This window comes from Sciurus vulgaris (assembly GCF_902686455.1).
Source record: "Sciurus vulgaris genome assembly, chromosome: 16".
Lineage (NCBI taxonomy): Eukaryota > Metazoa > Chordata > Mammalia > Rodentia > Sciuridae > Sciurus > Sciurus vulgaris.
In genome coordinates this window covers 29466594-29482270 of record NC_136477.1, presented here as the reverse complement: position 1 = coordinate 29482270, position 15677 = coordinate 29466594, and the positions used below count along the sequence as shown (strand labels likewise).

At 35.7% G+C, this 15677-nt stretch overlaps 1 protein-coding gene across 20 annotated transcripts in view; it reads left to right on the top strand.

Annotated features, from left to right (window-relative positions):
• The window catches only part of ARPP21 (cAMP regulated phosphoprotein 21), a 148138-nt gene that overhangs the window by 3275 nt on the left and 129186 nt on the right, over nucleotides 1-15677 (top strand). The window contains exon 1 of one of the 20 annotated variants that reach the window (XM_079115903.1): nucleotides 271-291. The exons of 18 other annotated variants lie outside the window; for them this stretch is intronic. The gene's annotated coding sequence lies outside the window, so the exon portion shown is untranslated. Of the gene's footprint in view, nucleotides 1-270; nucleotides 292-4148; nucleotides 4265-15677 lie in introns of those variants that run through there. One more of the 20 variants, XM_079115902.1, reaches the window with a different exon arrangement.

The window sequence follows — 15677 nt, the reverse complement described above, 5'->3', positions numbered from 1 at the left end:
ACATTCAGCTCAGATCCAGACAAGTTTGTGTATGCTATTAGATTTGCAAATTGCTGATCTCCCAGTGACTTTCTCTCTTAGATCCCAATTGAGTATGGTTACCTTGAGAACTGTGGCATTAGCCCTGTTAGAGCATGCTCCACTGGGGACTTCTGTGCAGTCTATTTTTAATGCTATTTAATGAAGGAGCAAGCACCTCACTCAGCAATAAAAGAAGCATGAGGAAAGAAAGCAGTGTGTGGTTATGGATACTGGAGAAGGATATTTGGAAAGGTAAAGAGTGGCTGCTGGGTAAGGTAATTTTATCAGGTCCTAATATTGTATTAATGGAAATCGATTAATTTTAGTGAGAAAATTATATATGAATAGTTTGATATATGTTTCCATAATCTCCTCACTAGTTCTCAGAAAGAAGACTCAATAATTTGAGTTCTTTAAAACTTGAAGGAGATCTAACCAAAGAGTTCCTGCATACCTACTAGTTTTAATACAAGTGTCAGAATCTTGGATAGGAAAAAGTAGAGAATAATTTCAGATTCCTAAAATATTGTTCCAGTGGATGCCTTGGAACTAACAGAGCGTTTTGGGAATGAAATAATTAACATCTTTTAAGGTACAATGATAACCTGAAGTTCTGCCTGGTGAACTGTTTTTCTTTTATGAACTTGACATCTTGTCCAGAATCATGGCAACTAAGTGAAGCAGGAACTTTTGTTTGAACTTGATAGAATATTCGGGTTGTTTTCTGTCTTTAACTTGGAGATAAACACCACGGATTATCTTTCTAAAAGATAAATATTTTTTAAATGTAGATAGCAGAGGCAGCACTGATAACTTTTGGAATGTTATAATGAGGGGAAAATGATCTTAACATTGTAGTGTGTAAAATACAAGAAGCCACCTGTCTATAGCGTTTGCATATACACCAAACAACTTTCTTCAGGTAGAAAGTGAAAATGTTCAATCAGAAAAGTCTTTGTAGTTCATTTTCATACTAACAACATGCCATAATCAGTTTATTTCTTTGTTCCGAGTGAAGCTAATTAGATTTAAAAAATGCTTAAGTAGTCTCAAAATTAACAAGCATGAGAGAATGTGAACAGTTTATATTAAGTGGGGAAGTCATAATTATTTATTAATGATGCTATTAAAAGGATGTACAAAGTTGATCTTGATTTTTGCCATTTTGTGTGCGTGAAAAATCATCCCCAAATAAACTACTAAGGGAAATACATGATAAGGAGATACTGTGATTTCGTTTGTTTTTTGTTTGTTTGCCTTTCTAACTTAGTCCTTCTAGAGGGGGTAACAGTCCACACTGGCCGTCTTGTTTCCCTTTGTGGTCATGCTCTTTGGATCCCAGTGCTCATACCTTCCTCAAGCTTCTCAAGGCAGTGGGCATCCACATCTGAATTCCATGTGCATTTTGTCTGTGGACAAGATAATGATAAGCTACATGAGCAAAGCGTGGAATGAGTCAGCCACTGAAGACACAACATGCAACATAGCCAGGCATGAATATGAGTGAGAATTCCTTAGGACAAGGAGACAGTTTGAAGTCCATGAGGTCGGAAACTGCAAATGAACTGTTTGCACATAAGTCAGTGTAATTCAGGTCTGCTTTGTGACAAGGTTAGGAAAGAATGTGGGGCTCCAAAGTGATATCGACTCTGAAAGCCATTTCTTCAGATGGTAAGTACTGGCATCTTTCTAACTGGTACCACACGGTGGTAGCGTGCTTAGGAATTCATGAATCTCTAATCACAAAAAGAATTGGCTTCCATATAAATGCAGTATATCACATGGGAAGTTCTGAACATATTTTAAGTCAGTGATGATACCTATAAAACATACACTTACTCTCTTAAGACAAAGGATCTTTATTTATTTTATTTTTTTTAAGAAATCTGTGGTTCTAGAACCTCTGCATTTCTGTGAGACTTTGCTTTTTTTTTCAATTTTGCATTCTATCATTTTACCTTAAATATGAAAAATGAGTTTTAAGCAGTGATATAAGTAAATGCTGAAGGATCATTAAAGGTGAAAATAAATGTTAGCAAGACATACGTGTGACTGGATTTGTTTTTCTCAAGGATTCTTTGCTTCTGATTATTAGGTCTTGTAAGGTTTGTTTATGCTAAGTTCCAATAATTTTTTCCGGTGCCTCAGCATTATAATTTAGATTAATTTGGCTCATGTTGAAGAAATCTTGGCCATCAATATTGAAGTATTTAATATTTGTCTTCACATTCCAGCCATTTCATTCCTATGAGCATTAGATAAGAGTTATCAAGTATTGCTTGATATTAAGCTTGATAAAGAATAAAGTACTAGAGACAGAGTATCAATTTCATTCAGTAGTTTTTAATGTTAGTAGAATTGTTATCTTGTGGTCTCAAAATCCTCTGTGGTCTGGAGATATTTTCTTAAGGCATAAAATGCCCATATAACATTTTGACTGCACCCCATTCTAAAATTACTGGGATGTATCGGTGCCTAGGGAAAAAGCTACATAGGCAAGACAAAAAAATGAATTGAAATAATTACATTGGGATAATAGAAGGGATATTGAAAAAACAAAGGGGTTGGCTTGAATACACCAAACTGGCTGTTTGCTTTCAGTTTGAATCCCTAGCATCCTAATGTTCCTCTTGTCTAACTGCCAGCATAGATTCTATTATTACCAGGTGGAGAGAATGTTAATCACTGTCTGTGGTCAGAATAGATCAATATTTTAAATTCTTCTACACACTTTTCCTAGGAAACAGGAAGTTTCTGACAGTTTTTATAACCCCCACTGGATATATGTGACAATGCGACAGGTTTATAAGATTTTTTATGAGTTTTATAATAAAAATTATGATAAAATTACAATTGTGACTTATTAAAATGCTGAAGAATTAGTTCAAAATTGTCTCACTGAAGGCATATATTCGTAATGATTCCTCAGTCTTAAACGCAGATGGCATTTAAGAACGTCATGGTTGTTCCTCTTATCTAGCAACAGAAAATCATTTCGTATTCTCCAGGTAGAGGCGGAAAGGGCATATTAATCATCCCTTTTGAAAACAGGTCTTTTACCACATTCCCAAATTTAGAAATTCACTGTGGATAACATACAAAATATTATGATTTTGTTAACGAAATCACTTCTGTAAATAAATATTGGTTTTTAAGATAATTGCAAATAAAATTTTGTTTTAGTTTAGAGACAGAATTGAAGATATTTAATAGTACAGCAATTGCATCACTACTAATTGCAAGTACTTTGGCACATTTTATAGAGGTTTACTTGGTATATTGTGGGATAGGTTTCTATGCATATTCACATTGTGTAATAGATCATCATTTTTTTCTTTTTCATTGAGACTTACTTACAGAGCTTATCTACCTAGATGAGCCCAATCTTCCCTCTCTAATTCCTTGTGATAGGGGCATCAAAAAAGAAAAACTCAGTGGCCACATTACCAAATTTAGTATTAGAATTCTCAATGGATGAGAATTTTTTACTTTTGTTTATCGTTGGTTGCTTTTTTATTACATACTAATCACTTGAGATAAGAACAAGTATCATCTCTTGAAAAGTAGGACCAGGAATACTTAGAAGATTTCCTTCTAATTGCCTACATACAACACTTACTTCAGAACATGGCAGTCCATAGAATTGGATGTTAAATGGGAGGAAAAATTAATTCATGTTGACATATTTTGATCTAGCTGAAATTAAGAATCAGCATAAGGAACCGAGGTATGACATTTTGATGTCTTCAAAGAACAAAACTGAACATCAATTTCTAAAAGTTGTATGTTCCCACAAGTCCAATAAAACAGCCCTTGATATGTAAATCAGAGGGGTCAGGGATCATCTATTCATTCACTATTTTTATTTGCATTCACTGTCTTGAGATGCATTCAGGTGATCTCCACAGTGTTACATAGATCTAGGAAAATCAGGTCACTGGTCAGCAGGAGGTGGAGGAGGGGCAGGTTAACACACTGAAATCCCGCTACTTTTTCTGTTTACCTTTTATTTGGGAAAATAAAAAGCTATCAGATTGATTTTCTAGCTCTTCATGTTTCTGAAACCACATGATGACATGAAGTTATAATATTTATTTATAAGAAAATATTCTATATTGGTATGTTTTTCTTAGCATTTTTCTTGTTAATGTGTCTATAACTTTGGTGGAAATCCCAGAGGTGCTGGCATCTTATTGATTTTAATCATCAAAAAGCTGTTGGACAGAAATCAAGTAGATTCCATGTGAGTATGTGACAGATCAAGATTTCTGCAGCATTTGCAAGCTTTAACTACTTATGGCTTCTTTAGAACAAGTTTTTAAATGAGTGTTAAAAAATGCTTTCTGTTGAAAAATGTTACTTTATTTATCTATTGATTTATTTATTTTAGAAAAAGGAAACTACAGTTTATACTCAAATCATGACTCTTTAAGCCAGTGTAGCACATAGTTGTATTAAAATTGCTATTGAATTCTGCTAAATTAATGAATTGTTAGGATTCTGCAGTCATCTATGATCCTGCTTCTTTTACCTGGCCTATAGGAACAATTGAGCTAACACTCTTACATTAGATTTTTTTATGTTTTCTTACTTTATTTATTTTAATTTGCTTAAATATACTGATGTTAGAAGTTTAAGAAAATAGCAAACAACTGGTATTGTACTAAATTCACACATTCCACAGCAAACAACCAGCTGGCATTAATGATTCTTCATTTTATTCATTCCTGTGCCAATTTAACTTTGGTCATAACACATTTTCTGTGTGAAGATTAAAATCTTTTTCGAGCCCTGAAATTTTTGCATGATCACTAACAGAGATCTGGAAAGATAAAATAATACAACATGTTACCATGTTGCATGTACAAGCTGCAGCCACCTGCTTACCTCTGCTTACCTCTGGTTGTTAGCCCGCTAACAAGTGAACCCCTTAACTTTTCATTATTATTGCAAGTATTGTCTTCATCCATAACTATAAATGACTTCTATTTCAGTGATTTTATTCAACATCAAGAAGAGGAAGAGTATATATAATTAATGTGACAGAATTTATATGTTATAAAAATCTTATACATCATCTAAGACAATGATATAAACACTCTTCCAAGAAGAGATTATTTTATTCCACAAATGATTACATGGTGTTGTTTGTTAGATATGATGTTGGAAGCTGTGGACAAATGTTTTGAATTCAGTTTTAGATTGAAATTCAGATTAAAATTGAGAGAGGACTGGAGATATAGCTCATTTGGTAGAGTGCTTGCCTACTATGCAGAAGACCCTGGGTTTAATCCTAAGCACCACCAAAAACCAAACAAACAAAACAAAACCCTAATGGAGAGGTTTTCTCCCATAGGTCTACTGGAAGCTCATCTTAGAGTGAGTAGTCAACCTCTATGTGAGACGAAGAAAGTGTATCATAGTGGTGCCTAGGCCTCGATGAGATTCTGAAGTATTGAAGAAATACTCAAAATTTGTACTAAAAGATCTAGAGCAAAAAATGTGGGGCATCCAAATCTCACTTCCCCACACCATAAACATGAAATTACCTAAACTGGTATTTGTTCCTCTTGTCTGCCCTCTGGGTCCAAATAAGTAACTAAGAATGTGACCTCAGGGGCCAGGACTTGAAATCTCTATACTTCATTGTTTCTGCAAGGAAAATTGTGTAGTAGCATCAGTCCAATCTCCAATCTAAGCAGCATACTACTTCTAAGAATAGCAATTTAGTTAATCCTTCATCATTTCAATTTTCTCATTTGTAAAATGGGAATGAAACCTATCTTGCAGGATCAAAGCAAAAGCAAAATCCCTGATATATGGGTATTATTGTAAAAAGAAACAATGATCTTTTCATAAAAAGCTTTAGAGAAAGATTTAATTTTTTTGACATACATGAGATATAGCTTCCTTTAAGGAAAAAAAAATTTTTTTTCCTTGTAATTTAAAGTATAGCTCTCTCCCATTGCTACCCTACTAAAAATCTAATGGTTAAAGTTGATGACTGTCTTGACTCTTTCCTTGCCTATGAAAAATCAGAGGCCAAACCAGTAACTAATCTCAGAGGTATTTATTATATAAGGATCATGATGTCTAACAAGGTCCTCTTTCTATTAGTTTATAAGCGGGAAAAAATGGCCAACTCAGAGTTGTCTAAAAGTGAACATATAACTCTTATTTTTCCAAGACATTTTATTTGTGTTACTTCTAGCATCTAAACAGGGAGGCTAAGTAACCAAATATTTAAGTGAAGGGTTTGGAATGGCTTCACAGAGGAATAACCTTGAATCCTGCTCTACTCAGTGGAAGCCAGTAAACATGTTTAGGGTGGCTTGAGAGGTGGAAATGATTTCTACTGTGAGACAAAGCAAGAGGAGCTGTGGACTTGCAAAGGGGCTCCCTGTCACTCCCACAGAAGGCTTCGGTTCCTGTCTCTGAGAACTGGGTGAGCTGTTTGAACAGAGCAGCTGATTTGGCCTCTCTAATCCTAGAGTATCTGCATATAATTTTGCTTAATGAGTCAGCACCGTGCCAGTGCTAATATGGCTGGAGGAGGGAAGAGACTTCTCTCATAATTGGCTTTTAAACACTTGCCTTCCCTATCAATCAGGAAATGGAGACCCACAAGCAATATTCAGCACAGGAGAAGGTCAGTCAGACGACACAGTAAAAACATCAGATACCTGCATTTTATTTTCTCTTATAATCTGGATGTCAGCCATTCTTTGGAGGCTCACACAAATCAGAAATTTAGCCTATGAAACTTCTCAGAGTTTCTGAGAATATGTTTGTAATCCTTTGCTCTCAAAATATTTACTGGGAAACAAATTTTTAAAAATGCATACATCTAGAGAGGAGGGAAGGGGGAGAGCTAGAATCAAAATAATACACATGTCCCAAAAACCTATTCCTCAATATGTTTTTTCATTGTCCTTAGCACTTCTGGGCTAGTATAGTGCTTCCATGTAGCAGATATTTCATCAATGTTCATTGAATTAAAAATTGACCTTTATATTCTTGATGGCATCTAATATTCAGGATTTAAAAGCTCTAAGTGAAGTTTTAATTGTATTTCTCCCTGAAAATTCAGCTTAAGTAGATTTGACATTCATCTTGCTGAAAGAACAAAGAGATGTCCTTATACGTAGCACTGTTACTGCACTAGAGATTATTTTGCCTCCTACAAAGAAGTTTCTTCTTCATATCTCAGGCAATGAAGAGGAGGTCTATGGAAATAATGAGGCCTCCTAAATTTCAGTATACTTAAGCAGGCATATCACTTTTCTATTCATGTGGAGGGAAATTACAATTAATACCCAAAGTTGTCTTAGAAGACAGGACAAGGCAAAGGTAAGTTCACAAGGACTTTTCAAATCATTGGTACACAGAACTGGAGACTTCTCATCCTCACTGGATATGAATGTACTTTTGGAGGGATTAACTGTGGGTGAAAGAGATCCAGCATGTGGGGAAAGAATTCACTCCTCTAAGTAGGCAGTAAGCAGTGCTGAATTTGACGGCAGAGTGAGGGGGAAAGCAGAAAGACAATACTAGCAAATCAAGGGCACCAGATCCCTTCCTGTCTTGGAACAGCTTTCATCAAACTATAGGAGAGTAGCCCTTCTTTTCCTGCTACATGGGAAAGATGTTAGGATTAACCAGACTTAAGTGACAAACCACATAATGGACCCAAGATCATTAAGAACTGAATCATGTTTTTATATATCTTAAAAATAATGTCCGTAAAAATAATCATGTTGGAAAGGAAGGGATGAAGCTGAGTAAAAGTGAAATAGCCAACAGCTCTGGAGGCTGAGGCAGGAGTATTGCAAGTTCAAAGCCAGACTCAGCAACTTAGCAAGGCCCTAACCAGCTCAGGGAGACCCTGTCCCTGTCGCTAAATAAAATGCAGAAAACGGCTGGGGATGTCACTCAGTGGTTAAGTGCCCCTGGGTTCAATCCCTGGTACCAAAAAGAAAGGAGAGAAAAGGAATGGGTTTGCTTCTTTAGTTTGCCTCCTACATTTTAAGGAACACCAAGAGTAATGACTGAATAATCTTCCACTCAATCATCCACTTCCTAAAGAAAACCCAAATCTGAAACCTTATTTTAGAGAGATAAGGAACACATTCTTTCTTCTCTGTGAATGACAGACTTTAGGAATATGTAGAAAACTATAGCAGGTATTCTCATCAGGACAACCAACAGAATATATTAGGGACACCATGAATCAGAGTAAGGTAATGTCCATGCAAACCAAATTGCAAGATCAGCCAAGGTCTTATGTGATAGTCACCCAGACTTATTCTTGCTCCAGATAGTTATCATTTATTTATTCATTCATTCTTCATTTTTAAATATTTATGTTGGATCTCATGCCAAATATTTGGGAAACCTTTCTATATAGAATGTTATGGGCATTTGGGGAGGTGAATACATTTTAAATGTTTTGAACAGTGGATTGAATGATTGAGAGTCTATGGAAAATCCAAAATGATTGACAGATAATTTCCCAGATGGTAACACAATATGAATTTATTTCGACAAGTTAGAGGCATCTCTTTTTTTTTTTTTTTTAACCAATGAAGCTAATTAGGAAAATCAACAGAGTATACTTTGAGGGTAGAAACATATTTTTTCCTGAAAATAAACATAAAGCATAAGCAGCACTGATAAGTTTTGTGGGGAAAATTGGATTGATGGAGTAGATCACAGACTAAAACCATCAGGTAGGGGCATCTCTAATAAGAATGATTAGGTCAGCTAAGATTATGTACTTGGAACTATGATGCCCCATTCATATTCTCCTTTGTTGATCTCACAGATATATATTTACTGTGTTACTTACTAGGGCTACAATTGGTTATAATTGTGTTTGGATTATGAATTTGTGAATTCTATATTGTGTCTTTAAAAAAGAAAACTGGAAATTTTTTTCAGAAAAAGGCATTATAAAGTCTTTAACAGATTAAAAAATAATGCATATGATTAACGAAAGAGAGAATTATAAGTGGTTCTATAGGAAAACCACTAAGGAGTAAAACATTTGATGTGTAGGTCACCTGAAGGATGACTTTTTTTTTTTTTTTTTTTTTAAAGTGCTGCAGTTCTTTCTATTAGAAGAGAGGAAAGATTCAGGTATTAGAAGACAGAGAAGTATCTGAATTCATTACCCCAACCTGGTTCATGCCCAGACACCTTGCTCTGAAATTTTGTACACTGAAAGAGCCTACTTTTAGAAGTCACCTATAAAGCAACCAGATGATTTCTAAGATCTCTTCCTGTTTATCACTGCTATGATTCAATAATGACATTTTTATACAATGATCATGGATCTGTTGATTATTGTATTGTTCATGAATTTTTATTACACTTTTTTTCTTTAGTCTTGAATATAAGAACTAATACTACAAAATAAGAACAAAATGTTTAGATGTTGCTCTAATCAAGAATAGTTACAAAAATGATACTGGATCCCAGGCCTGGGGTGAGATCCAGTCTGCAATTTACCAGAACCTTTCTTAAGCCCTCTGAGCATCAGATGCCTCATTTATAAAATGAGATTGTTGTTATAATTAAATATAAAGTGCTTGACCCAATGATGAGTATTAATTTGTTATTATTTTTTTCTGGTGCTTGTAGTTTTGCTGGTTTTGCCCTTATTGCCATTTGTGTTTAATTCCGTCATCCTCATGTAAATAAAGTTCCTCACAGGAAATGTTTCTATGGGGCAGTAGTTTTCTTTGGTATTTTGTTTGTGAGTAACTAGAGGCCATCCTCAGCATAGCCTCACCTTATGTGATAAGTACTTACATGACAGTCATGACCGTCAGTGGTTCAGTGGCGCAAGCCCATCTGTCAGCACAGCACAGGGAGTCCAGGCCGTCCTTTCTAGAGATGCTTCTTGCATGTACAGCAGGGTGGGGCCTTTTAAAAACCACACGGGTCGTAGGGACTTGAAAAAGAGATTTGGGCATGGATAACTTAGAATTCTCTGCATATACAAAATTCCATGCAGCATTTCATAATCTGTTAATGTGACTCATCCAGGGTAAGACCGTGGCTCTGATGCTGATTATTGAGACCTCCTTCTAGATGTGTCTAGCAGTAGCATAACAAGTTTAGTCTTAGCACCCATCCAGGAGCAATTTGAGACTGTTATCTAAAAACAAAACAATTTAGACTGTTATCTAAAGATTTCAAATAAAACACGGTAAACTTGTGACTCGTGCTCACTGCAGAGAAAACCAAGGGCTATATCCATCAGGTAGCCATTTGTATAATCAGAGAGTCAAAAGACTGATCTATGAAGAGGACTCTAAAATCAATTTTCTGGAAATCACTAAAGAACATTACCTCATTGTTTTGACCTGCCTGTGAAAATAGATGTTTTGATGCTTTAAGAAAAGATGAGAAGATATCACTTGTTTCATCATCTATTGATTAGATCCTTGGGCCTGGGCAAGGATCAAATGGTTTGTTCTGTTATCCAAGGAATTTACAGCATTGAGACAGACCCAGACCTGCAAGCTTGAAGGGGCTAATATATTTCACTCCAAATCTTGGTGAACTCATCTAATATATTGAATTGACAGAAAGCCAGCATTTAGGAATTCCTGATGAAGTACATCAATAATTGTAAGGACGATCTCAATGAAAGGAATGCGTTGTTTTTCTGAACTTGTTAGGAGAGCTACCTGTGGCCATTTGTCGTGGAAATCTGTACTTATTTCTGTATTGATTAGGTCATTAGTACCATTTGTTCTGCTCTGCGGGAATTACTTCACTTGCCTTGCTACTTCTGCTCTCTGAATTACCTTGTTTCTCTAGGCAAAAATTCTTGTCAACAGAGATCCAAGATTTCTGTAGCTCTGTCAGTATCCTTTGCTGAAGCCACAGGGACGGTGATAAGTAGAAATCCGTATTCCTCTACTGATTTACCTTTGCTCATTGATGATCAGAAGCTACTTACGGAGTTGTTAAATTTTGGAGAAATAATTTTTTTATTATTATTTTACACTGTAAATGCCAGCTGATATTTATTAACTGCCTGTGTGGGAGGGACCTTATGTACCTATATGATGTCCTAACTGATCTGCCTTTTGGTTGTGGTCACAGCAATGGTAATATCTCTGTTGTGGCATATTTGTCTAAGGAAAGAAGAAAAAAAAAATATATATATATATAATTTTAAAGTTTGTTTTTGCAATAAGAATTATCCTGTAATATGCAATTGCCATCAAGAATACAATCAATTAAATGATCTAATCTGGAGATCAGGAATTGAGAATCAGGGTAGGGGAAGGTTGTTTAATAGTGAGGCCATGGCAGGGAAGGAAGACAATGGAAATTAATTTTTGAAACTGGTGCAAAGCGGGTGGAAATCAGTCTGCATGTGTCACAGACTGTACTATGGTCACTGTTGTGCTGTGCGGAGTGCCCTGTATTATCAGTTCCCGATCTCATCTGTTCTGGCATACTTTCTCCTGCCATCATGGAAAGGGATTAGGTTTGAAGTCAAGGTGATCTAAGTTTGAATTCCACCTCTGCCTTTCACCTGGCCAAGATTCCCTTTTTTGAGTTCTTGTATGTAAAATACTTGTGACGTGATATAAATGCTAGCTCCTTTCTAATTCCCTACATAAACTAATTATCCACTATGACATGGAAACCCCGCTGGGGTGTAGCTAAGTATGAGAGCACTTGGCTAGCTTGTAGGAGACCTTGGGTTGGATCTCCAGCCTCACACACAAAAAAGAGGGGGAATATTGAAGCACGTAGGGAGGGATACATGTAATGAAATTAAATATCATTATTTGTTTTGAAAATGCTATAAGGCTATGAGGACCATGGATAACTGAAAAAGAAAATAAAAAAAACAAATCTGAGGCACAGTTAGATACTGTTTTATTTTCATAAGGGTTTAAAAACATGTATGACATAATTAAGTAAAAGAATGAAAAAAAAAAAAAAACAGACTCTGACACATCTATATCTATATCTGCCCTCACGGCCCAACTTAAGGCAAAGCAAGTTGTTGCTTCAAGAAATCCAATGGTTGACACTTAAGAACAGAGATACCCAATGATAAGTGATTAAGGGAAAATATTAATTTTTCAGAAAAAAACCTTCTTGAGCAAATAGATGAAAAATGGTTTTGAAGATGCATATTATATAATGAGTGACATTTAAGGAAAAAATTGCTTTTTTTCATTTTTTCTAATGGGTTCACACGGTTTGGGTTTTCAAGTGCATTTTTTTTTCTTTTTTTAAATATAATTTCTTCCAGTATTGGCAATCAAACCCAGGGCGTCTCTCCAATGCTAAGTGAAGGCTTTGCCACTGAGCCCCATCATTCTTTATACTTAAGGCATATTACCTTCTCTTCAAATTTGTTTTCTAAGCTATTCCTCTGTCAATTTGAAGAAAAGTGCTGCACTATTCACTCAGGACCTGTCTTCTGTCCCATGGGGGAGAATCATTACGAGGTAGATGAACTTACTTTCAGTTCATCTGCCAAAACATGTGTATGCAGTTTGTTGAGACTGAAGACGACTGTATCCATTTTAACTGATACCTTTGTCCTAAAATCATCTAGAAAACTTTAGTTAGAATTAGCCGGCATGAGCTTTCACTGGTTTGTCCTCTATTTGTTTTCTACCAAGAAAACCCCAAACACCTGGAACACGTGTGCACTTCTCTGCCTGAGCTTTCTGTGTTTGTTTGGCAGAGGGTGACCGTTGCTTTTGGCAGATGTGCAGGATCAAAGTTATTTTTTTTTTTTTTTTTTTTTGCCTTCTACCCTCAAGGAGTCAGTTTCTCAGTCAAAGGAAGTGGTGAGGTTAACAGAAGTTTCAGCACTATCCTGAAATAAAAGTTAAGCATAGTAGGTGCAATAAACCTGTTTATTAAGTATTTGTCAAAGGTAGTGGCTTTGTTAAAATATTGGAACCAAGAAATGTAAAGGTACTGTTTAATTTCCATTAATGAAATGTCAGGTTTATTTCATAACTTGAAGAAAACTATTAGCCAAATCTTATTTGTTTTCCTACATAGTTAACTGAAGATATGGAAAATCATATAGATATTATGCACAGTAAATATATGATTTATTTGATATCAATATATTTGATATGATGTGAGAGAACACATTTTCCCAAACTTTTACCTAATTCATCATCTGCATTGACTAGCTTTATTTGAATAAGCCTTGACCAAGGACCTGAAAATTAACTTTTTTTATTGCTGAGAAACTTTCTCTAAAGAGAGAACGGAATAGTAGAAAATAAATATGCATACTCCTTGATAAATGTGTTCATATATTGATGTATGCATTCATATATGTAAATATATATTATATCTAAATTAATAAATCTATTTTCCTGTTATATATGAATTTTGGATCTCATGTAGATAATCTCTATCATTATGAGGTCAGTGACAGTGTGATCCAGGCTAATTGGTTTTCTGTTTCCTTTTCCTTTGGAATTCATTTATTTCACCTAATGGATAGTTTCCTGTTAAGGACAGGGTCACAGGACAGAGTCCATGAAAGGAGGAAACCTACATGTATTCCTGGTTTTAGCTCATCAGCACTGATAAAATGGAAAGATAAAAATAGATAATGAATTTACTGTTTTGAATAAAGACTCTGGGACTTATGTACCTTCAGCTTTTGTTTCATAGCTTGGCCCCAGTGATCCAGTGAACTATACAATCTCTCTTATAAACGCCAATCAGTGATCTAGGGCCCGTATTTTAACACAAATGAGCCATACTGTGTTATAAGCCAGGTCTATCATAGAAAGAAACAAGAAAGAATTTTCTCGTGTTATCTCAAGGGGAAGTCTCTTCCTGTGGCACTCTTTTCTTCTGTATCACCCAAGAGGGTACAACCCGGAAATAGGGGTCCTTAAAACTGCTCATGCATCAGAATCACATGGAGTGTTTCTTAAAATACAGAATTTTCTGGTTCAGTCTATGTGTGATGGGACTCACATATGTGCATTTCTAACAAGTTCCCAGGGATTCTACTGCTGCTGGTCCGTGGACCACAATTTAAAAACCACTAACTTAAAACATAAACCTTCTTGTCAGAATATAGAATTTGCATAATTGATGTTTCATAATCTGGATTATTAAAGGGATACTGTAAAATTCCAGAATAAACTAACTTCAAAATAAATTTTAACTTACTTTTGCTTAAAATTATGTTTCAAGCATAGCATCTTGAAAGAAGAGATGAGAATTATGAATTCTGCTGCACAGACCATTAGGAGCCTCTGTTTCAGGCAATCAGAGGACAGTACAAGTTTTTCCTTGAAGACATATAGTGAGAATCTATAGTGTGGGATTCTAAAATCCATGGAAATAGAATAATCATCCCTAATCCACAAAATTGTATATTCTAAGGATCAATAGATCGTTTAAGAAAATTGATGGGCACTAAAGTTTAAAACTGTAAACACAAATATGTGTAGACAAAAAATTATAATAATCTTATTCATGAGGATCCAAGCTAGAAACAACCCAAATGTTCTTGAAAAGGTGAAAAGATAAACTGTGGTGCATTCAGACTGTGGAATATCACTCAGCAATAAAAAAGAAATGAGCTACTCATACTTGCAACAATTTAGATGGATCTCAAGAACAATATGCTGAGTGAAAATAGCCAATCGAAAAAGTTATAGGCTGCATAATCCCATTGTGTAGCATCTCAAAATGATAAAGAACAGATTAGTGATTTCCAGAGGGTATGACAAAGGGAAGGGTGTGACTGCCAATTGATGGCAGGAGGCTGTGTTTTGGAGTGATGGAGCTGTGCTGCAGCCCAGTCGTGGTGATGGTTAACCAGACTTATGCAGATGTTAAAATTTATGGGATTGTACAGACCCCCTCAACAAGTGAAATTTACCATGTGGTAATTCTTCAATTAAAAAATCTGGATGATATCATCTTTTATTTATACCAGGTAGCTGTTATAAGTAAAATGATGTGAGGTCAAATATCCACTTATATAAATGAATAAAAATGTCTTATTTAAAGCAAAAGAAAAATAAACTACGATCTCCAGGAGCCTATGTCAGCAATTTTCAGAAGTTAGAAAAGTCTGCCCAACGTAGCGTTCGCAGGCGTCATTCCCGGGTACCTCTTCCCCATTTCTTCGCTTGTTATCTTTCTTAGAATCCTTCTTTGCAACCTTTGTTGCTTTCAAAATGATTTTCAGAGGAAGATTTGCTGTTCTCATTGAGGCTAGCTGTGAAAAACTGACAACCCTGGAACCGTCATTCAGACACCTGTCACATAAATGTTGGAGCCTGCAGATAGTGCCATCCACCACAGCTTTCCCAGCTCAGTGACAGCTGCCTCGGGCTTGCAAAGGAGGCCCAGAACTGTTCTGAAGTAGTTCTGACTTTTCAATTGGGAGTCCTCAAGACATGTCTGGAAGGTCAGGGTCTCCAGAAATGCCAGCCTTTTAATTCTAGCCAGAGTTTTAATTGGGTCATATTGACAAATATCTGCTGAATGGATGCATATGCTTTTTTTTTTTTTTTTTTTTTTTTAACTGTCAAAGATAGTTAAAAACAGTGGGCTGGGGATATAGCTCAGTTGGTAGAGTGCTTGCCTCACAAGCACAAGGCCCTGGGTTCAATCCC